A 23,707-nucleotide genomic window follows, 5' to 3' on the forward strand; every position below is an offset into this window, starting at 1 on the left:
TAGCTATATATATATATATATATATAGTTTGACTCACCAAACTCACTTATTATGAGGGCTGTTTGATATCATGATGGACTATTAAGAGGAAACAAGGACAAAAAGATTATTAGTATTTTCATCACTAGTATTAATTCACTCATTTCTCTGGTGATGGATCAGATGGGCCTCATGAGTAAGTTGGGTTACTTTGGATAGCTATTCAAGGAAAACTCATGTGTTTTGATGTTTCTCTTTTACTTGAAAGGTATTTCAGACTCCTAAGAAAACAATTTGTCTCTTATATATTTGTAATTTAATCTTCGACCTCTTCTTAATTGATAGCACAAACAATTTTCATAAAGTTTAATGTATAAGGATCTAGTTGCTACCTTTTATATTTAGCTCCTAAGGCACTTAGAAAGACACAAATGTGTCTCTCTCAACTCAAGTTAATGTTTCAAAAAAACCGAAATATCTCTTTCTGTTTGTTAGGTATGAATACTAATAGCCATTCTCTTTCTTGAACAACACGATTAAAATAAAAATTACAATATAATGTGTGCGTGTCCATATATATATATATATATATATATATATATATATATATATATATATATATCCAAATCTATTGGGTGTCGGATATTGCTGAATACTTGAAAATAAATGTTCGTTATTAAAAGCACTATAAATCGTTTAACAGCTTCACGATACGATTGGGCACCATGAACCAGTCGATAATACTCTTTAAAGTTTCGTGGAGCTCATATTTATTTAGAAGCATACAAATTTATATGATTGCTTAGATGTCTTTATTAATGCAGGGAAAGTAAAGCAAAGCATCGTTAAGGCTAAATGGATCCCAGATTCAGCACCGTATCCAGGGCCAATAGCCCTGCGAGAAGGGTCACATCATCTTTTTGACCTCAACTTTATTGGAGGAAAGCCGGTCTGATCTGGACTTCCTCCCATCAGACTTTCAATCTGTGGTTTTTAAATTCATGCAAATGAGATCCTCGATTTGTTTAAGCTGAGAATCTCTCAAATCAATTAATGAAATTTGGGATCTAAGATGAGAGACAATCAAATGCAGGCTTAGCCTAACAATAGACAGTTTATAAAAGTAAAAGGATGAGCCAAACACAAGCATGAATAAGTAGTAGATGGGCTAGTGTTGGCAGTTGTCTACACTGACCCATAAATTAAATTTATTTTCATAATGATGGTTTCAAATGTTTGGTCATTTAATATATATTTAAGGTGTTTGGTAACAGGAATACTGTGAACTTGTCTCAAATATTCATTAAACTGTCACAATGTTTGTATAGAATAGTGGAGCACTTAAGCAATGTTCTTGTTGTCAAACACCCCTTTAACATTAGTTCTATACAAACATTGCTTAAGTGTTCCACTATTCTATACAAACATTGCTTATGAATTTGTTTCGAAAATGGATTAAATTCATGATACATTAGTTCTATTGTTTCGTAAATCTATTTTAATTTTTTAACAGCTTTATTAAACACCTACAAAATGTCGGTGGTGCTGCCAAACAACTTTTCAAGGTATGACATTTTTCCAATGGATAAACTCAACCCAAAATTTTAGCTAAGTGTCACATATGATACATTTATTTGTTTTTTATATACTTGTTTTCTAGTCATATATATTGTCGATTATAAACGATCTCTAATTTGATTCAATTTTTGCTCATTTTGACGACACCCAAAATTCATGTGTACGACAAAAGGGCCATTTGGTATTAGTGAGCGAGTGTCGACAAGGCGGGTTATATACACTTTCATGGTACATGAAAAATTTTTGCACGTCGATTAATCATCTATCACGTATCATACCCAAGTGAATCAATGTAGAAGGCATATTTATAAAACACCAAATATTGGTACTCTATATATATTGGTTTCATTGCAGATGCATGTAATACTCACACCTATGCATGTAATACTCACACCGTTTCTAATGCCAAAAAACCTCCACTAAACATGGTCATCCTTATTTTATTAAAATTATCTATGCATTTTTAACCTTATTTTTTAAATTACGTCCAATAAATGATCATGATTGGCAACTTATTATATTCATCTACTTACAAAAAATAAATTTAATTTCTGAAGATTAGTTGTATGTCATTTTATTGAGTCAATCGCATTTCATTCGTAAATAGCATGTATCGTTTAATCAAAATAATGACAGTTCTAATGCCCAAATTTAATTTGAACAACTCATCGTCATCGGAACGTATTTGCCTACAAATGTTGTTAAGAAAGTATGAATTTGTCGATTTGGCATAACTTGAGGATGTGCTAAGAAAATCCTTCCTCCTCAATCCCGGCGTCAGGCCTCCACTCCCGTGGAAAAGGACGTTGGCTTCCCCGCTCTTTCTCTCTCTCTCTCTCTCGTGTTCGCATCGAGGCAGCAATGGAGGCGAGGGTCGACTCGTCGACGTCTAAAAACCGGTTAGCTGTCATCTCCTCCCACTTCCTTGTTCCTTCTCCGGCCGTCTTGGAGCTATCGCGTGTTTCCGCTTCAGAGGTCGCTGACCTGCCGGCGAACCTCCGAGGGTTCCTGACGATTGTCGACAACCGGACAGGGAAAAAGATCGACGTTGACGTCTCAGAAGAAGGCACGATCAAGGCTACCGACTTGCAGAAGGTTCCGCTTCGCCTAATTGTTCTAAAACACCTCCTTCTTTTCTCCCCCCGAGTATAGTTCTTTTCTGATTTGTGCATTGCTTCGGGAAACGAGGTTGAATTCTTTCCAAAAGGAGTATCAGGATCTTGAATTACTTTTCTTTCTCTGCGGCTTCTGGTGTAATTTGTTTACTCTGGTGTTTCTTGGTTTCTGTTGTATGGGCCTCATAACCTCACTGTAATTTTTCTATTTGCTTAGTTGACGACCGGACGCAGTTATGACAAGGGGACCAAGCTGTACGATCCTGGCTATCTCAACACGGCGCCCGTGCGATCTTCTATTTCTTACATAGTCGGAGACGCTGGCATTCTCAGGTCCAGAGGTTACCGATCGAGAGGTCGCATATCTTCTGAGTGAGCAGATTTCCTCCCTTGCCTTGTAACTATTGCATGAGGGGCGATTGCATGCCTTCTAATTTGCTTGTTCATGAATTCTTAATGTTCCCCCTTCGAAATTGATTGGCGATTTCCTTTCTTCAGTGTACGGTAGCTTGCCTTCGCAGAGTCAGTCGGCAGAGTGGGAATTTGTGATCGCTCAGCATTCAGTTGTTCCTCAAGGCATCCTGGTTCGGTAGCAATTTCTATATGCCCATGTGTTTATATCAAGTAGTTTCTGTATGCAGCTCTTTGGAACTCGTATTGATCACCCCACTGTAGTGAGACGGGGCGCTTGATATGTGCTCAAATTTTAATTTTATTTTTTTTTTAAATTCCGCGGATCTAAAAGTTTGAAGAATTTAGATGTTTCTTTGTATGCCTGCTCCAGGACTTTATACATGCAATTCCTCACGATTCCCTTCCAATGGGGATGCTTGTGAGTGCAATGGGTGCACTCTCCATCTTCCACCCCGACGCTGACCCTGTTCTTAGAGTAAGTGATTCTCCTATATTTCACATTGTCGGATGGATGATTGACTGCTTAGTTTTATATGCAGTTTGTCTGCTCGCTAGAAATGTGGCGACCCTTCCTCTGGAGTTAATATGAGTATATGATAATGTCTTTCTTGTATTGTCGTATCTAGCAGCCTAGTGGCTCCTGTCGTGGACAGGCATCGGTCTAGCTTGCCTGTATACGTGTGCCAAGGAAGGAGGGAGCACTTGGCTAGATATTTTGCATAATGTGCAAAATACTGTGGTCATGTTTTATTGTTTGTTTTGATATATAATTTTTCCTTTTATGTAGATATTTCTTCCCTGTAGTAGTTCTAACTTTCATGGATATGGTTGATCAACTGTACAGAATTTATCTTGTAGGAACGTCTGTATCTTATTTCAAAGAAACAAAGGGAAGATATCTTTTTCTTTCCCTTTTCCTTTTTACAAGTTAGCACCCAATGCTCATAAAGTTTAGTGAATGAAATTAGCGTGTGGAACATGTTAATTGGAACTTGATCAAGTAGCCATTTCTCTTCTATGGAACAAAGTTGAAAATGATCTTTGCCCTTAAGCTTTCCTCCAGAGGCTATGATAATTTTCTGGCTTTGATGGCTTCCTCAAGTCATTTTTTCAACCTTTTATTTCTGTTCTGCTTGTCGGATTCTTTCACAGGGTCAAGATATCTATAAATCCAGGCTAGTAAGAGACAAACAGATAGCTCGTATACTTGGGAAGGTAGGCCCTCTCTGAATACTTTGGCAAACATGTTCACAATTCTTCATTCTTTTTGAAAAGAAAATGTTCAAATATTTGGTTTTATTTAATCATAGTGATAGAATCAGAATCAGTTTTTTATTTTGAAAATATTCTGTCATTTCCTTCTCTATTTTAAAGTTGATGTAGATTTGCATTGGATCATCATGTTGACAAACACATTTTAGCCTGAGCAGAATCTCTCTGTTAATTAAGTATGTCCCATTTTGATGTCCTATGTGTCAATCTTTCCTTCCTAGAGTTCACCAATATTTTTTCTTGTCAAAGAGTGTCAATATTGTTTCTTCTTTTGTTTACAGTTCTCTGTCTTCTGTAATTGCCAATGTAATAAATTTACTTGAGAACCAGCTAATGGAAAACTACCACTTCTTCTTTATTTTACATTCATCCTTGTTCCTTTCCTCTTTTAATCAGGTCGTATCTTAGACTTCACTTCTGGTCATATCTTAGGCTGCAAATGGTTTATCAAGAAACTCACCTTTGCTAATTAAATTTGATCTTTCATAGGCACCTACAATTGCAGCGGCAGCATATTTGAGGACTGCTGGACGACCTCCAGTCATTCCTTTCAGCAATCTGTCTTATACAGAGAACTTCTTATATATGTTGGATTCCCTGTAAGTTTATTACAAATTGCCTCTATTTTCCAGGAAAATGACTGTTTTTGCTATTATGATTTCGTTCCCGCTAACAAGTTTTTATTTTCTTTCATCCTGGAAATAATGCAAGTGTGAACCCATGTCTAAATTTAGGCTTTCAATAATCAAGAGTCACAGTCCAGGTTAATTAGGAAAGGAACCTAATTTTTTCCTTCTTTATTAAGAATGTCTTTGCTGTTTGGGTTACATTGGGAAAGAAAAGAGAATGGAAATCACGTCCTGCAATTGAAGCTTTGTGATCTGAATATACCACTAAAGGGGTTAGTTTCTTCTTAGTCATGTTCATCTTACTTCAGTTTTTGCTGTTTCCAACGGATTGATACTGTTTGCTGTGACAATGACATTTCTCTTGCATTGAAGTTTCAGGATAACAAACTTAGCTATATTCATAAGTTCATAACAACCACATCCTGGAAAATCTCAAAGTCATGTGTCTCTCTTCTGTTATTTCTACATCTTCTTTTCCTCTCCTTTCTATTGCTAAAGGCTAAACATTTTGTTGACTGGTAATTGGAAAGTTGCTGGGGGAGGGGGGTTCTCATGCACGAAGCTGTTGGATACACCAATGTTGTTAAACAGTTTTTGAAGAAACTGCGATTATATTGAGTATTTATATTCTTTTGCTTCTATTTGTATTATTAATCCAGATTTTGTTTTAGGATATTAGTTTTAGAAATTGCAATTGGAGTTTAGTAGTTGGCATTTAGCAAATGGTAAGATTTTGCATGCTCTATAACATTGAAATACATTGGTATTTATTTTTTATTTTTTTTGGGGACCTATGCATCCTATGCATCTTGTTAACTCTAGTTGTTCACACTCCATTCATTTTGATCTTTCAGACTTTTAATTATAACTATTATCATGTTGTAATGTGCTTATTGTGGTTTTGTTATGCATTTTAATTGTTTTTTTCAATAAGTTGATATTGTTAGGTTTTTCATTGAAAAAATGCTTTGGTAATTTTGAAAATTAGTATTGCATTTTATTGGTTTCTCTTTCTTTTCAAGCAAGGGGAAGGGGCGATTAGTGCACGCGCTCCTGTTTCTGTGTGTGTTTCTATCTGAATGTTTTTTTATATTATTTTTACCACCCTTATGTGATTGTGTATATGTTTACATATTTGACTATCTATAATACATCTCTTGTTTCATTTATTAGTCTCTCTCTCTCCATATATATATATATATACATATAGGCATATATGCCATTTAAAGTGCCTAAGTTCTATTTGTCCACTATGATCTGCTTAATGCTTTTAAGATGTACACTTACGGCTGTACACATCTACACAGAGTTTGCAGACAGATTTTTCCTCCCTGAAATTGCCTACATATTCTTTATTAGTAGAATATTATATTGTTTTATTTTGCTCAAAATGATGCCTATGGTGCTCTCACTATGATGCTGTTGTAACTTATCACATCCTGTGAATTCCAATGGCAATAAATCCTACAGGCCAAACCCTCGACTTGATCAAGTTCTTGATGTTCTATTCATCCTCCATGCTGAGCATGAGATGAACTGCTCAACAGCTGCTGCAAGGCATCTTGCGTCCAGGTATATGTTATTGCTTTTCATCGTTCTTAATTCTAGAAATGCAAAGAAAAGAACAGAAAGAAACGGTCAGAGAGAATTTTGGAAATTACTAAATAGAAAATTCAGTTTTTGCTTGTTGACACAAGTTGTAATTTTATGAAAACAAACCTAAGGATCTGAAGTAAACTTTTATTAACCTGAAAAGCAACAAATGTCAGCTAAGATCATAAAAAGGTAAATTACTAATACAAGATAATATTTAGAAAATATTGTAGCTAAGTTTTTTGACTTTTTCATGTGAACAGAATTCTGCTTTAAACCTTGTTTTGATAGTTTTATAAACTTTCTAGTTCCTATTAGAAAAATGACTAAAAGTAATTTTTTGAAAACGATAGCAAGAAGAAAGTACCAAAACGTATTTGATAGTTCGGATGGAAATTATTACTGATTAAGAAAAAATGGAAATGACCAAAATGTCTAAGTTAAATAAAAAAACTTCTCCTGTAAAGGCAAAAGTGGAATAGAAAAAGTCTCTAGTCGATTACAAATATGCCCCCTAACACATACTTTGTTAGGGGCTGCATGTATTAGCAGTATAACATAGAAACTGCTCTTACTCAATTCATCTAGTAATCTAAGCGGCTGTTATTGCCATTCACAAAAGAAGCTTATATTAATTTGGCCCACTAACACAATACTTAATCACGTTATCCCAAAAAAAAAGAGAAAAATTCTCGTGTTCATGCCAATCTTTTCCCAATAATTTTAAAAGGGAGTCCAACTTTCAGGATTTTCTTAAAACCCACATTTTTCGTAGAACTTGTTGACTCAAGGCTTCAATGAACTTTCAGTACTGACTCAAAAATTAGAGAACGTATACTTTGTTTTTATTCAACATCTACCTTCTATCACTAGATTATAGTCTCAATGTCTCATTACACGGGGGAGCTTACATATTCTCAAACATGGAGTGGCATCTTTGGATGCCTTCCCCTTTATCACTAGGAAGCCAAAAATTTTGGCTGGAAAGAGCACTATTTCAATCACATTAATGCTTTTAGGGTACCTGTGTATAAATAATCAAATCTATCAAATCACTAAAGTAAAAATAAATAAACTTTATGAGGCTGGAAAGTAGCACTATTTTCTAACACTATTTTTTTAAAAAAATGAAAAACTTGAATGGGAATATATGTGGGTGGTCTTTGCGTGATGGCACTATGCCCTTGTTAAGGTTGATTTATAACTTTCAGAAAATTACTCTATTGGTTGAAAAGTTTTAATAATTCATAGTGTTCTATGGGGACGTTTGGCAATAAGAACGCTTAATAATTTTCAATAAGTAATAAATCAACTTTGACAATGACAATCATGAAATACTAACAAAGTGTTCTTGTATTACCTTTAAAGTGTGATACTAACAAAACTTTCAATCACATAATTCACAAATTTAAAAACAAAAACCTTTAACTAATAGAAAAACAATAAATTGTTTGATTTAATAAATTATATGATTTGATTAAATAATACAAATTTATGTAAAAGAACACTTATTGCAATAAAGCTAAGAGGGCTAACCCAAAAAGTTAGTGAGGATGTTGAAGAATGAAGGTTTGACATCATTGAAACACTATTTTTACATATATAAAGCAAAAGTCTTTTAATTAACTCAATGAAATTAGAAAAAAAACATTAAATAATGTCTTTCTTAAATGAGAAATAATGTAAGTCACTTGTTTTAATAATTTTCAATAAGTGATATCATCAAATAATAGTTTACTTCATCAAAATATGTTATTATTTAAAAATAATCAAATTAATGTTCAATATGCACAGTTGATATGAAAAAAGTATGAAATGCCATATGAATAGCTTATGAAAAAACAAATCATATGAAAAACTTGTGGAAAAAATATAGAAATCATATAAAAAATATGTTTTATAATAAATAGAAATCTCAAACGCATTATGATATTCGTTTTAAGTTGAAAGCATCTTCACTGTTTCAAATAAATATGTATAATATAAAAAAGCTGCTAAACACATAAAAAAAATCTATCAAATTATTAATTTACTTATTTAATCAATCAAATAAATCATTTTATATAATCATATAATTCATTCAAAAGCCTTAAGTATTTTATATATAACACATAATTCACGAACTTGAAAACAAAAGCCTTTAACTTAATAGGAAAACAACAAATTGTTTGATTTAATAAACTATTTTATATATCATTGAAGTAATTATACAATTTTATGTAAAAAAAAACTATTGTAATAAAGGTACACTTAAATCAATTTCTTTAAAATTTTAAGTGAAGCCAAAACATAGTTTTTCATTTTTTTTTTATATACGATAAACTTAAGAGTTGTTTTGTTGCAAGATCCAAACTATATTTTTAAAATTTTAAGTGAAGCCAAAACATAATTTTTAAAATTTTTTTATATACGATAAACTTACCAACAACTATTTCACATTAAATATATTTTTTTGTGATTAATTTTCATATTTTAAAAATACTCATTTTATTGAAATTTCTTGATACAAGTTTTTTCATTAATGTTAATTAAATAAATACATTATTTAAGATATAATGTTTAGTTGATGTCTTAACTATAATAGTTTGCTTGTTTACACAAAAGCATTTAATTAAAATACAATATGAATTATTAATTAGTTTTAAGTGATATAGTTTTAAATTCTTTAAGTTAAATGGTAATATGGTAATTATTTAACTATTATTATATGCAACTTCATAAAAGTCATTACCTCTTAATCAGATTATACCCTTTTATATACAATTTATATTATTCTTATATCATAATTTTAAGTTGATGAATTTGGCTAGACCTTTTGCCAACCATTCATAGATCACAACTTCAAAACGTGGGGACACTAACTCATGCTTTAAGTTCGGATTCAGATAGAACTTAAAATTCGGATTCGGCTCAGATTTGGATATAACTTAAAATTCGGATCGGATTCGAATATAACTTAAAATTCGGATCGGATCAGGATATAACTTGAAATTCGGATCGGATTCAGATTCAAGTATAACTAAAAATCGGATTCGGATCGAATTCAAGTATAACTAAAAATCGGATTCGGATGTAGATTTTAAAGTCGGATTCAGATATGGTATAAACTTCTTCTCATCCGAATTCGAATCCTAATCCAAATCCGAATATATGAATATCCGAAAAATCGGATATGATAAAAGGTATATCTGATCTGAATCCGATCCGTTGACATCCCTAAACCCAATGATACTCGAGAGATGAGTCGAGCAACCTTAAACAGATTGAGTTCAGCAAACTTGAAGTTAACCCTGTTACGAGAGTCAAGCGATCAACCCAAAGTCAACTAATTAATTAACAACATAGCAGCTCGATTCGAGTTCGAGCTGAGCTTTAACAGGTTGTGCTGCCATGTTTCTCTCACTTTAGTGGACATAGTGCTCGAGTACTGGTCTTAAATCTGACCCAAACCCAACGGTTTTGTTTTTGATGAAACAACACAACCTTTCTAGAGGTTCATAGGCAGAACTCGAGCTTTTCTGTTGATCCAGTGTTATTATTATATGTTATAGCAGACAGACCAACTAACCACTTCTATTAAAAAAAACTCGTGCAGTGCCTCAATATCTTAGAATAACCATCACCATCACCGTCTACAGAATTGATGAAGGTCATGAAGAAGAAGAGTGAAAATTTGCTTCTTCTGTCCCCTTTCCTGGTCATAGTTGATTGCAGCTAAGGATAAGCATGCACTAAAAGAGAGGTGACAGTATTTTTGAGTTTTTTTTTTTTTTTTTTGTAATGTAGTGAACATTTTAATCTTGTTGACCTTTTCACAATTTTTTTTACCTTTTTATAAAATTTTTTCTTTTATTTTAAGGGAGTATTTTGGTCATTGCATATTCCTATGTATAATTTTTTCTTGTCCAAAGGTGAGATGATCAGATTAAGTTGCGTGATGCACAAGGGAAAGAACAGGGAGGTGGTGGCATTTTAGAAATTTATTTAAAAGCTATGTATATTTTAGTCTTTTAATATTTTTACAATTTCTATTTTATCTTTTTTAAAAGTCTTTCTTTTCATTTTTAATGGGCATTTTAGTCACTACACACAAAATTGCATACATTTGGTTGTGCACATAACTAACTTCACACATGCGTGCATATGCTAAATTGAGTCAATAGGTAAACAACAAAATGATAATGAGGCCACTGAATTGAACCAAAATCAGAACCGTTTAAGAATAAGATGAAAGTACAATTTATATTTTCATGTAAGAAATCAGAGAGAAAATAATAAATAAAAAATAACAATTGAAAAAAATATAAAAATGTCGAAGGAATCCGAACTCTCTTGCAATCCCGGCCTTTAGAATTGAACCAGTACCAAACAAAAAGGTTCCAAAAATAAAAGGCAGATATAAATTTAGCAACTTGTATTCAAATTTTGAATACTTAAAAGAAATAGCAAAGCCAGCGATCCACATTTAGCCATGTACATACCGTGAATTCTATTTCTTTGGCCATTATCCAACCCTGTCATTCAATAAAAGGCCACAAGGTGTATTCGATAACTTATCTCATTGACACATTTTCATCCTCTTATTGGTAGAACCAATCTACAATAATTTAAATTAAATTTTAGATTTATAAATTAAAAAAAAAAGCCTATATAAGCTGATGGGAAGCAATGATACTTATATATTATTAGTATATAAAAAACATAAAGCAACGCATTCTGTTTAATCAATTGATAAACAATGTTGACATCACCAATACTATATCACTCTTCAATTTTCATAGACAACAACAAACATTTTTAACTAATAGAAAACTATTTGATTCAAACCATTTATTAGATATTGTGTACAATTAAACAAATTTACGTAATCAAACAACTATTTTATTTAACTCAATGGACTAAGCAAGTCTTCTAAAATAACGTACTAGTCCAATAGAACTTATATGACACCTTAATTAATAAAAAAATCTCTTCAAATTTTATTGGTTTTTAGAAATATAAAACTTAACGTTAACAAGTATGTTTAATATAGAAAAAACATAACTCACCAAAAATTAATCAATTAATGAAAGAACCAAATGTACTAGCTTAATACAAGCTAATATTTACTAACTTAGTATGAGCTAATATGGTATAAATAATTTCAATAATAGTAATAGCTTTATAGTTGCCAAAACCTTTTTCAGACTAAAAATCATTATGGCTTTTTTTGCCTTGTTAAAATTTGAAGTATGCAAATGTAAAGTAAGTTACTTTTGTACAATTAAATAGTAAAAAACAGTTGGCATGACTATTTTCATTAATACATAATTTGCTGATTTGAGAACAAGAAATTTTAATAAAGTTATTTTGTGTAATAAATTTATATATTTCATTTGACTAAACAAATAAGTTATGCAATAAAGCAAATTATTTTAATTAACTTCATCATATGGTTGTTCTTCTTAAACATTATCTCATACTTATGTTTAGCGTTATCTCATACGTCAATCTGTTACATCATTATCTCCTAAATCTTTTGTTACGTTATAAACATTATCTCATACTTTTGTTTAGTGTTATCTCATACATTCGTCTATTATCTCATTTTCTCATAAATTATTTTTTATCTGATACACATTATCTTATACTTATTTGTTATTTCATATCTATTTGTTATCTCATGCACATGCATATGCAATGCTCGGACATGAAAGTAAATATGTATATTGATAGTAGGATCTACATTTAGTGTACGCTTGTTATATACACGAAGTCGGCATACAAAACTTGCATTCCCTACCTCAAGCATTTTTCTTTCCCCATTTTTCATTTCCTTATCACTTCTTTTTACTTCTCAAATCCTTGAAGTTCGACCTCCTTTCTTGCAAGAAATCAGAATCCCAGCTTCTCCATCCAACTGTGCTTTTCATCAGTTTTTTATTTTTCCATTCGTACTTCACCCTCTGCAAACACTGGTGCAAGGCCTGTTTGCACGTTACTCCATTGAAGATTGGAAGAATACGCAACCACGCAGATGGCAAAAGATTTATTCTGAAATAATTAAAGAAATATATGAAAATAAGATCGAATGTCAATGTAAAAAAAATTCAATGTTTTCGAATAGCTTCTAAACAAATTTAAATTATTTACCAATAGAATTGATTTTGTTACTCTCACAGAGCGAAAGAAAGTGTTTGTTTCGATAAGTTTAAGGCTGCGTTTGATGCGGGGGGAGGGGGGGGATTGGAGGGGCTGGTGAAAAGTGTACGACCGATTGAAATTTCAACCGCCGTGACATGAGAGCATCAAACGCGTGAAAAATGAAAAATTCACGCGAATTATTTGCACGAATTGGGTAAATTTAACGCGGAAAAAAGTCGGAGGTCACCTCTGACTTTTTATCGCGGACAAAATTTTGACCCGTTAGGGCTCAAAATTTCATCCTCCTCCCTTTCTCTCGGTTTCCCCTTCCGTCGAAGCTCTCGCGTCTCCACCTTTCCGCCTAAAGCTCTCGCGTCTCCACCCTTCCGCCTGAACCCTCGCGATCTACCTCCGTCGCTCCCTGAAGCTCCCTTCCCCTCTGTTGCCCGAAGCTCCCTTCTCCTCTGTCGCTGCCTGAAGCCCCCTTCTCCTCCTTCACAATCTACCTCCGTCGCTGCCTGAAGCTCCCTTCTCCTCTGTCGCTGCATGAAGGCCCCTTCTCCTCCTTCGTGCAAGTATAGATCTGACCCAAAAAGCAGGGACAAAGCTCTCGCGTCGAGGTTTTCAAGGATTTGGCTGGCGTTCACTTCATGTAAAGGTTCTTCGGAAAGACTTATGCGCGTTCCTCGGTTCAGTGGGAAGTTGGGAGTCGTTGGTTGCTCTCAGAATCACAGACCACAACAGGATCTCCCTCATATATGGTATAACACTGTCGCTTCCTCCCTTTTTTTTTTTAAATTTTTGCTCTACAGCTTGTCTTGAACTTGTATAAACCATTCTTTGCTGGAGGTTCACGCATTCACCGATATTTTGTTTGGTTGGTCATTGCAAAATCTCAAATCTTTGTAGGTATTTTGCTCTGGTTGTGCGCTTTGATGGGAAATGAAACATAGACCGTGTGTGCTTTCCTGTAGTCGCTTTTTTCATTGGTCCTGATTTATTTTCTTTAATTTGGCATTGCAGTCTTGCAGGGCTTCCCTTTAGCTTGTGTTCCTGAATGATTATGTCCATGCTAAGTTGTTATATGCTTCAAAATATGTCTTCAACATATTGTCATGATCGGAAGAGGGTTAAATTTTACCCTGCAAAACTACCATGTGCATCAAACAGAGTTAATTTTACGTTGCAAAAAACTTTCCTGCAATCAAACAGGGCCTCAAATCGGAAGAGGGTTAAATTTCATCCTGTTTTTTTTTCCAAAAAAATTTACCACGTTAAATTCTTCCTTGCAATCAAACGCTGTAACACCCCAGAAGTTTAGTCCTGTATCGAAGATTGTGAGGGATCTTCAAAGACTTATAAAGGATGACCATTAATGAGATGATTGTTCTGGTTCCTAGCCTTTTTAAGATTGGAACTGAAACTGCTAGGGGGGCGGGTTGGGATCCGTCGAACCATGGGCCCAAGCCCGGGAGTGGGTCGGGTTGTTATTGTTAGAATATATTGTAATGGGGAACCGGGTCCATATCTGGACCCGGTCCTATGGGGCACGGATACCGAGGCGGGCTCAGTATCCTAGGCGGCACTCTTTCTCTCCCTCCTATATATTCCTCACTTACATGTAATTGTTGAGTTAAGTGAATATAATTTTTCTCTCTCCTAGGGTTGCGGTTTGTCCTTAGGTCAGAGCTTTCCCGTGGTTTTTCACATCTTTCTGAGGTTTTCCACGTATATTGTGTGTGCTTTCTTTGCTCTCTCCTTGTGGTTCGTGTTTCTACATGGTATCAGAGCATATCGTGTGTGAGATCGTTGGTGTGCAAGTAGTGCTTTTCCGCCGTTCTCGTGCCGCCTCCGTTGCCGTTTCTAGCACCGCCGCTGACACTTTTCTCAGCGCCGCTGCTGTCGTTGTTTCCAGTGCTGACGCCGTCCAGGAACGCCACCGCCGTCCGGCACCGCCATCGCCGTCGTTCCCAGCGCAGTCGCTGGTGTGGTTTCCTTCTTTGCTGCCGTCGTTCTCAGCGTCGTTGGTATCAGCGGCTGGTTGGTAAACTTATTTATCTCACTCTTACTCGCCCAGATATTACGTATGTTGTGGGTGTGTTAAGTCAGTTTATGCATGCCCCTACTGATTGCCATTGGAAAAGTGCTGAAAGAGTATTGGGATACTTAAAGAATGACCCAGGGAAAGAATTGCTCTACACTCGACAAGATCGACTAAGTATTGAAGGATACTCTGACGCCGACTGGGCAGGATGCACAGATACTAGGAGGTCTACCACAGGATACTGCATCTTTCTTGGAGGTAACCTTGTGGTCTGGAGAAGTAAACGACAAGAAGTTTGTTCCAGGTCCAGTGCTGAGGCTGAATACATGGCGGTTGCTATGGGGGTTACAGAGATGTTATGGCTCAGAATTCTTTTAGCAGATATTGGGGTTAAAATGGAAGAGAAGATGAGGATGTATTGTGACAACAAGTCTGCTATTAACTTGGCAAATAATCCGGTCATGCACGACAGGACCAAACATGTGGAGATCGATCGCCACTTCATACGGGAACACATAGATTCAAAGGAGCTGATTCTGCCCTATATGAAGTCTGAAGATCAAGTTGCGGATGTCTTAATTAAGTCTTTATGTACATCTCAATTTGAGAAAAATGTTAGCAAGCTTGGCATGTTTGACATGTATGCCAAGCTTGAGGGAGAGTGTTAGAATATATTGTAATGGGGAACCGGGTCCATATCTAAACCCGGTCCTATGGGGCACGGATACCGAGGCGGGCTCAGTATCCTAGGCGGCACTCTTTCTCTCCCTCCTATATATTCCTCACTTACATGTAATTGTTGAGTTAAGTGAATATAATTTTTCTCTCTCCTAGGGTTGCGGTTTGCCCCTAGGTCAGAGCTTTCCCGTGGTTTTTCACATCTTTCTGAGGTTTTCCACGTATATTGTGTGTGCTTTCTCTGCTCTCTCCTTGTGGTTCGTGTTTCTACTGTTATAAATGCAGCCTAAAGCTGCCTCGATCGGGGTAACTTTTTCCTTGACTGCCATCTCAATGTTGGACAGTTTGCGCTACAAATCATGTAATAATATCTACAAACCTCTATCTTGAAAACCTATGCATAGAAGTGCTAATTCAATGCACGGCTACAAACCATGTAATAATATCTAGAAACCTCTATCTTGAAAACCTATGCATAGAAGTGCTAATTCAATGCATGGCGCTAAAAAAATCAAGATTGAGAAAATACCATGAAGGAAAGGTCAGAAACAAAGAAGTTTATATATCATCCCTAAGAATCTTGACTGTTCTACTAAAGTTGCATGTAACAAAATATATGACTTGGGATCTCCTCTTTCCTCCTAATAATCTATAAATATAATGACAGTTTATAATAGTTAACGGCAGTTTGTCTTTTTTATGCACCGTTTTTAAATTGTTGGCCATCTGATGGTAGCCAACAGATTTCGATTTGTTTCTATATATATATATATATACACGACCAAAATTTTCCAAAGGTATTGAGTTGTCCTAAAACAATAGTTTGGTAAAATTGTCAAACTTGGACGGTAAATTCGACCGGTAAACCCGTTGGCAGGTTGAGTCTAATAATTGGAAAGGCAAGGCATGGTTGCAGTATCAATCCCTAGGTAGCCCCAGACCACTAGGTCAGGGACAAAAAGTAGAAGTGCTATACCATTAGTTTTCGGATTATAATGGGACCATTTAAACCGTCGGATGTGCATTGACTGAACTGTCCAAATAAATGGTATAATTATTGTTCTTCATTTCTTTGTTTTGCCCCTGCTTAAACACGGAGAAGTTGCTTCCTCTCTCTCTCGGTGGGAGAAGTAGCTTTGAGCAGAGTTGCAGTGCCTCCCTGTTTCAACATGGCTGCTGTCCGTCGGGCATAGACAGCACAATTTTTTCTTTTTTTTTGGTTTAAATGTCTTTCTCTCATGGCGAGCACAGGTTTTCATCTGCTGCATTATGTCTTCCACTGACAATTTGTATTCGCTTTGGCAAAGCAAGCCGATGATTTTTGAAGACTGCAGTTGATTTAGGCCAGATTTGGGACCAAAAATGGTCTGTAGCATGGGGATGACACATCGATGCGGGAATGGACCATCGATAGGCATTATGTTAGTTGCCGAGGCAGCACCCAACTCTGCTAGCCACTGCAGACGTAGTCAGAGAGAGAGAGGAAGAGGTAGAGATAGAGATGGTGAAGATGACACAGAGAGAAGAGACAGAGAAGGAGAGCATATAGATAAAGAAGAAGAAGAGAAGAGGAGACGAAAGAACCGAGAGTTGGGCGTCCACCCCTCTTTTTTCTTCTGAGCAGAGGCGAAATTTGGACAGTCCATTCAATGCATTATGCAAAAGAAAATGAGTCTATGATCATCATGATCTTGGGTTTTTCTGTCTGATTTGATGTCTCAAATATGTAACTTGAAATTTCCTTTCTTTAGGCCCTATATTAACTGAAGGTCACTTGCTTAGATTTACCATATATAAAATTACAGTTAGAACAGCTTGCTGCAATGCTAGATATGATACACTCGAGAAGCCAATACTAAAATGATATTTGCTTGCCTACATGCTTAATAACATTGACACCTGCTATGCACAGATGTCATCTCAAGAAAATCTTGGAAGCTTGTAACAGAAAATTTTCGTTTATGTCTTCTGTCTGTAGTCAATAGCAGCATTTGGCAATTGGTGCTTTTTTCTTTCGGTTCTGCTTGTTACCAGATTGGTGCAAACATTAGGCCACGATGGAAGCATTTCCTTTATCTGCTACGCTATACCGTTACTTCTAAAAACACGATTCAAACATCAGAAATCCAACCAAGGCACTACAAAAGCTGAACTAAATTAATAAGTTTGGAGAAAGCAGAATCTAGTTGCATTTATAACAAAACCACATGGTTGGGATCGGTCATCAGCATGAGGTGGATCTCTTTTTTGGTGAAAACTCACGGTAAAGCTGAATCAATCAAGAGCGAGGGCATGTGTAAGCTGATTGTTTCGTTCACTTTCCCTGTGAGACCAAACAGTGAAATCAAATCTTGCAACTGGAAGATGCTCTGTTCTTGGCACCCATTACGTATTGCCTTATACCTAAAAGACATCATCAACTGTACAATCTCATTATTTGTTGATAAAGGTACGATGCCTGACCTCCAACAGGGTTGCATCCAAACTGAATCTTGAATAAATCAGTCAGTTGTTGCTTATTTTCCTTGTAAACCAAAAAGGAAATTGCAACATATTGTGACTTATTAATATTTTCCTTCATAATTAATAAACGCAAGTAAAGCCACGACGATGTGAACCGCGAATTCCTCAATACGGAATAATGTGGGCATTTTCATAAAAGTTCACCTACTACATCTACTAGGAGGACAGAATATAATAATTTGGCTTGGGAAGCAAGCCTCTTGTACAATTGAACTCTTGGATCACGTATATTCCCTTTTTTGTATAGCCTTTCAGTATACTCTTCTGGTTTTCACTTTCGAGCAAGCTCTCAAAGTTCATATGTTCACAGAATGAAGTCTGATAGCTAATGGTGCTTTATCTCTGTATGATGTCCCCTAATTCAGTACTGTATTTGGGCACTAATTAAAAATACTTTCCATGTTAATGTTCATCCAACATGTGGTATCTGGCTGCCATCTGTCTTATAAAAATAGTTAAGCTTGGTAGCTTTAATAGCTCCTCGTTAATTGGCTACTCCAAACAGCAGTATGTTTACTCCACCAAGAGTCACCCAATTTTTCTGTCCTCCACTCAAAGAAGGTCATCAATCTACACAAACAGAGTTCTATATAGATAAATTTGCAGTCTGTGCTTTCTCAAGACTATCTATATATGGCACTAATGACTATAGGAATACACAGAATGATTGAATGACCTTTAAGATGATCCAAACGAACAAGTGATTCGTGCTTAGAATAAGAAGGCATACATTGATATCGTCATCAGAATAATATGACCTTAGACATTGTACTGCACAACATTATACCACCACTTTAAGAGGCATCTCTGCGTCCCACTAGAAACTGTTACAAGAAACAGGAATTCGACAAACTAACCAAGAAGTTCAGTCTCATACACCAGAAGAACAAACGGTGCCTTGAAAATCAGGGAACAAATTGCCATCTCTACTACCTCCACTCAAGAGTACTTCAAACATTCACTAAGTAGATGAACTGAACTCTGAACCAGTCCCTGACATAGTTGAGCTCGTTTGTGGTCCCAAAGAAAAGTTTCAGATTTTCCAGATAGAAGGGGCAGGAGGAGAAATGGCTGGGAGAAGCAAGGAGCCATTTTCAAGCATCGCAACAACCGTGGACATTTTTGGTCTGCTTGATGCATCTTCTTGGACACAGAGCAGCCAATATGGATGCATCTTAATATCTCATTTTTGTCACATGTTCCTTCCAATATTTGATCCACAATTTCCATAGCCTTGTTCTCCATCCAAACTCTCCATGCCTACACCAACATAACATTTTTTGTTATTTACTGTGGAAAGCTGTGACAACAATATGGAGGATAGTTTTTACTGGAGGTGTGGAAGGCCAACAAAGAAAGTAATCCCTTAAGTAACTTAAGATGCTCCTTGCTTGAAATGGTCTAGACACCAAGTTGTCCAAGATATGGTGTTATATGAACAATAACACCAGTAACAGACAAAAGTGACCCACTAAATTGCAAAAGCACAAGAACAATGATCGCTACTTACATAATGCAGTAGATTCTCATCCGTCTCTTGTTGAAGAAGAGAGAAATTCTGTTTCCCACTTATGATTTCCAGCAGCAAAACACCAAAGCTAAAAACATCGATTTTTACTGATACCTTTCCTTCAAGCAGATATTCCGGTGCCATATATCCTCTGCAGAAAAAGATAAAACCATTATAGTCAGCTTCGAAACTTTGCTTACTTGTCGAGTGCATGTGCAAGTTCGCTTTGTGGCAGGTGTACTAGGTGCCACTTTAAAAAGAGGAGACAGGTTATGTAACAAGAATAATTATAATCCATCCTACTTCTTAACTTGTACCTCCTTTAGGGAACTAAATCAAAGCATGTAAACTGTAAGATATGGTCCATGGAGATCAAATGTTCATGTCAGTTAACTTTAGGCCATTACGGTGGGTATTGTGGATAACTTTGGAATTGGTCTGTAGTTTAAAGAGACTTGTTCCTTAATATTGAATAGAAAAAGCTATAATGTGGAAATAAGCACACATGAAATTCTGAACGAAAAGATTATTTTTGTATATATTTGATTCTTACTATTACCCTGCACTCTAGTTCACAGTCCTTTTGGGTGTCAATCTGAAGTAAAACTAATTGACAAGTTGTCGTCTGAGATGCCTGCTCTTAGTCAGTTATAGACCAGGCCTTGAAACATGGTAACTCAGGTTTATGTTGGAGCTGGAAAAAAGATGGCAACGAGCAGACTTCCATGATGAAGATTAGCCAGCTAACCTACATTATGGGGACAAGTATAGCAGCGGCTGGCCTAATCTGTTTGAGGACCAAGCTATTCATTAAAATTGGGCTAGATGGATGGACAAACACTTAGTATCGGTATATGAACTGTCACGACCCAATTTTTGACACCCAATTTTTTTTTTCTTTAATATAAATAATAGCGGAAGCAACATTGAGTCATGACCAAAACATAAAGAAATCCGACACTGTTTTATTTCAATAATAAAATACTTGATCCCAAACAAAAATAACCACAAATCCCAAAACCGACGCAGTATCTAGAATGCTCGTCCATCAAAAGACTAAGGTCGTCCTTCCATGAGCCATAATCTATCAAGAACTACCTGTAGAGATAGAAAGAAGGGTCAGAATTCCTCTGAGTATGAAAAAATCCAGCCATGAATGAAACATGGCCAACAAAATAATATTTGATTTTGTAAAACAAATTTATATAAGGCCCATATGAACCACAACCATAAGACTCCAAATCTTAACACATATTGCAGTACGTCATATTATAAAAAACAAAACAAGGTGTGCACAACCTCCAAAATTTCGTAGGCTTCCAACTGTGGTTCTGTGGTTCTTTGACAATGTCATGATCATCGTGCGAAGCAACAACAGAAATCCCTGTGGGCACAACTCACAGGCAGAACAGAACATGCCTTCACTAGGTAATCCAACAAATCGAGGGTACCTGCAGTGAAGCCTCCTGAGATATCCCAAATCGCCGCTGCAGCAGCATAGCCCCTCTAGGAATCCGGTTTGAGGGACCAGGACAAGCCTCGCTCCTCAACAGAAACAGAACAGAACACCGGGCCCTTGTGCTGCCCAATACCCTATGGGTCCTCTAGTACAGACAGAGGAGTGTGCGACAACAGTGAGCTCACGCTCACCACTACCTCCCGGGACAAAACCAAACATTGGGCAAAAACACAAGCTTGCACTCTTATAAACCATTGCACACAGTCCATGTTTATTATTTGAATTTCAAATGTGATGGTTTCTCATCATTAGACATCGTCTATTACCTCTCACAGAAACCGCCCTTAGGCTCGGTTTCCTAGACAACAAAAATAAGCTATTTTATAACTTGATCTAATGGCAACAAAACAAAGTCGAGTAAACATGCAACAATACATAGTATCTCACGTCCAGAAATTCAAATAATAATATTGTAATCATTATATAGAAACAAGATGTCTCAGAACCCTTTTTCTGAAATTTTAAACAAAACTAAGGGCATTAAAGAGCAAATACAACATAATATTTCGCTTTTTCACTAAAATTGCAAACAATTTAATAAAAACCCTCATTTGGAAATTTTAAGGACTTAAAGGGTACCATTAGCAATTTCGTAAGAATTCACCGGTTCTTATGGAAAATAACTTTCGTGGACCCCTTTTTGAAGATGCTTTTAGCAAAAACATTGTGACATGCATATATAAAAATTATAACAGCCTTTCTAAGAATTTTGCTAATAAGGTGGACCATTATTGTAATTTCCCAAATTTGATATAAATTTGGTTGAACCCTAGCCCTCTTTTCATTTCTTGCTGGTCTTTCTCTCCCCTCACGGGAGCACCTCCCTCTTTGTATATTCTACACACAACAAGTTGTTTTAGAAAGAACAACTAAAACAAGAAAGTCCAATAGTTTTATTTAGATAATGCAGAATGTGAAAAATTTTAAAACCATATTTGCTGGTTGATTGTCTTGTCCCGACTGATTCATTTTTCTTGTACAGCAGCTGTCAAAGATACTTTTCACAAATAACGTAGAATCTTCGCCAAATGATCAAACATTAAAATGCTAAGAGTATACGACAGTTCTCCAAAACTACTCTAGTAAAGATATGAGGTACATATGATGATCAATAGAAGAACAAGTTGGAGAACAAAGAGAAAGACAACTGGTTGATTGTCTTGTCCCGACTGATTCATTCTTCTTGTACAGCAGCTGCCGACGATACTTGTCGTAAATGACGTAGAAACTTGGCCAAATGATCAAACATTAAAATGCTAAGAGTATACGACAGTTCTCCAAAACTACTCTAGTAAAGATATGAGGTGCATATGATGATCAATAGAAGAACAAGTTGGAGAACAAAGAGAAAGGCAGCTGGTTGATTGTCTTGTCCCGACTGATTCATTCTTCTTGTACAGCAGCTGTCGACGATACTTTTCGTAAATGACGAAGAATCTTGGCCAAATGATCAAACATTAAAATGCTAAGAGTATACGACAGTTCTCCAAAACTACTCTAGTAAAGATATGAGGTACATATGATGATCAATAGAAAAACAAGTTGGAGAACAAAGAGAAAGGCAGCTGGTTGATTGTCTTGTCCCGACTGATTCATTCTTCTTGTACAACAGCTGTTGACGTAGAATCTTGGCCAAATGATCAAGCATTAAAATGCTAAGAGTATACGACAGTTCTCCAAAACTACTCTAGTAAAGATATGAGGTACATATGATGATTAATAGAAGAACAAGTTGGAGAACAAAGAGAAAGGCCTCTAAAAAGAAAATAACAAAGATACAAACAAAAGTATGAAATCCAAAAAATTTAGCACATGATCTCAAAACTATCCAAAAGATAGAAAGAATGAATGAAAATCGTAGAGCAATAAGTTGATTATCGAATTTGAAAATTACAAAAAGAAAGACATATCTATAAATGTCAGTGCATTCAAAACGATGAGAATAACTCACAATAAACTGTGATATTTGCAGGCAATGAAACAAATGTTCTCAAAAAGTACAGAAATTGACGGGTTAATGATGAAAGAAGAGGGGATCATGACTATAGGAGATGAGAAGGTTGAAGGAAGGTGGGAAGAGAGAGACAACATGAAAAATTCAGAGTGAGAAGAGAGTGTCGGGGGCAGGAGAGAAAGAGTTTTTGGTGAATGCAGTGTGGAGGATGGGGGTGAGGGAAAGTTTTAAGTCTCGCACGAATGAGAGAAGAGAGGACCAAGAAAAGCCAATTTTACAAACAAAAGGCCCCTTCTTGGTTCTTGGTTCTTCGTTCTTGAGTAAGCAATTTGGTGCATTGTTTTTGGGGATTTCTCAATTCTAATGAACCAATTGAATCGAATTCCAATTTATATGGACGTGAATCACTTGTGCTCAAACTTGGTCTCTTGGGACTTGGCCAAGGACGAACAATCCCCCTTATACACTCTCCGTTTCAGCAGGGTCTTAAGCTTCTCAAGCTTCGGCGTTACGAGCACAAGCTCCATCTCTCCAATAGCCTCGACGTACGGCCCTGTAACGCCCAACAGCCATCAGCTCCCATCGTCCTGCGACCCCTTACACCCCCAACTGCCAAAACAACTATATAAACTCATCGTCTACCCCCCATGTTTTCCGCTTGACGGATGACTTCAACTCACCCTCAGTGTTTTTCACTCGTCTACGCACCCCAAAACCCATTGCGGCTACGTCCATTGCTTGTCTGCCTCTTCCTTTCGTTCTTGACTCAAACTGCA

At 36.0% G+C, this 23,707-nt stretch overlaps 1 pseudogene; it reads left to right on the top strand.

Moving 5' to 3' along the window:
• The first annotated feature begins 2,332 nt into the window (after positions 1-2,332).
• On the top strand, positions 2,333-17,222 carry LOC116261280 (citrate synthase, glyoxysomal-like; annotated as a pseudogene).
• The last annotated feature ends 6,485 nt before the right edge of the window (positions 17,223-23,707 follow it).

Source organism: Nymphaea colorata, chromosome 9 (genome assembly GCF_008831285.2).
Source record: "Nymphaea colorata isolate Beijing-Zhang1983 chromosome 9, ASM883128v2, whole genome shotgun sequence".
NCBI lineage: Eukaryota > Viridiplantae > Streptophyta > Magnoliopsida > Nymphaeales > Nymphaeaceae > Nymphaea > Nymphaea colorata.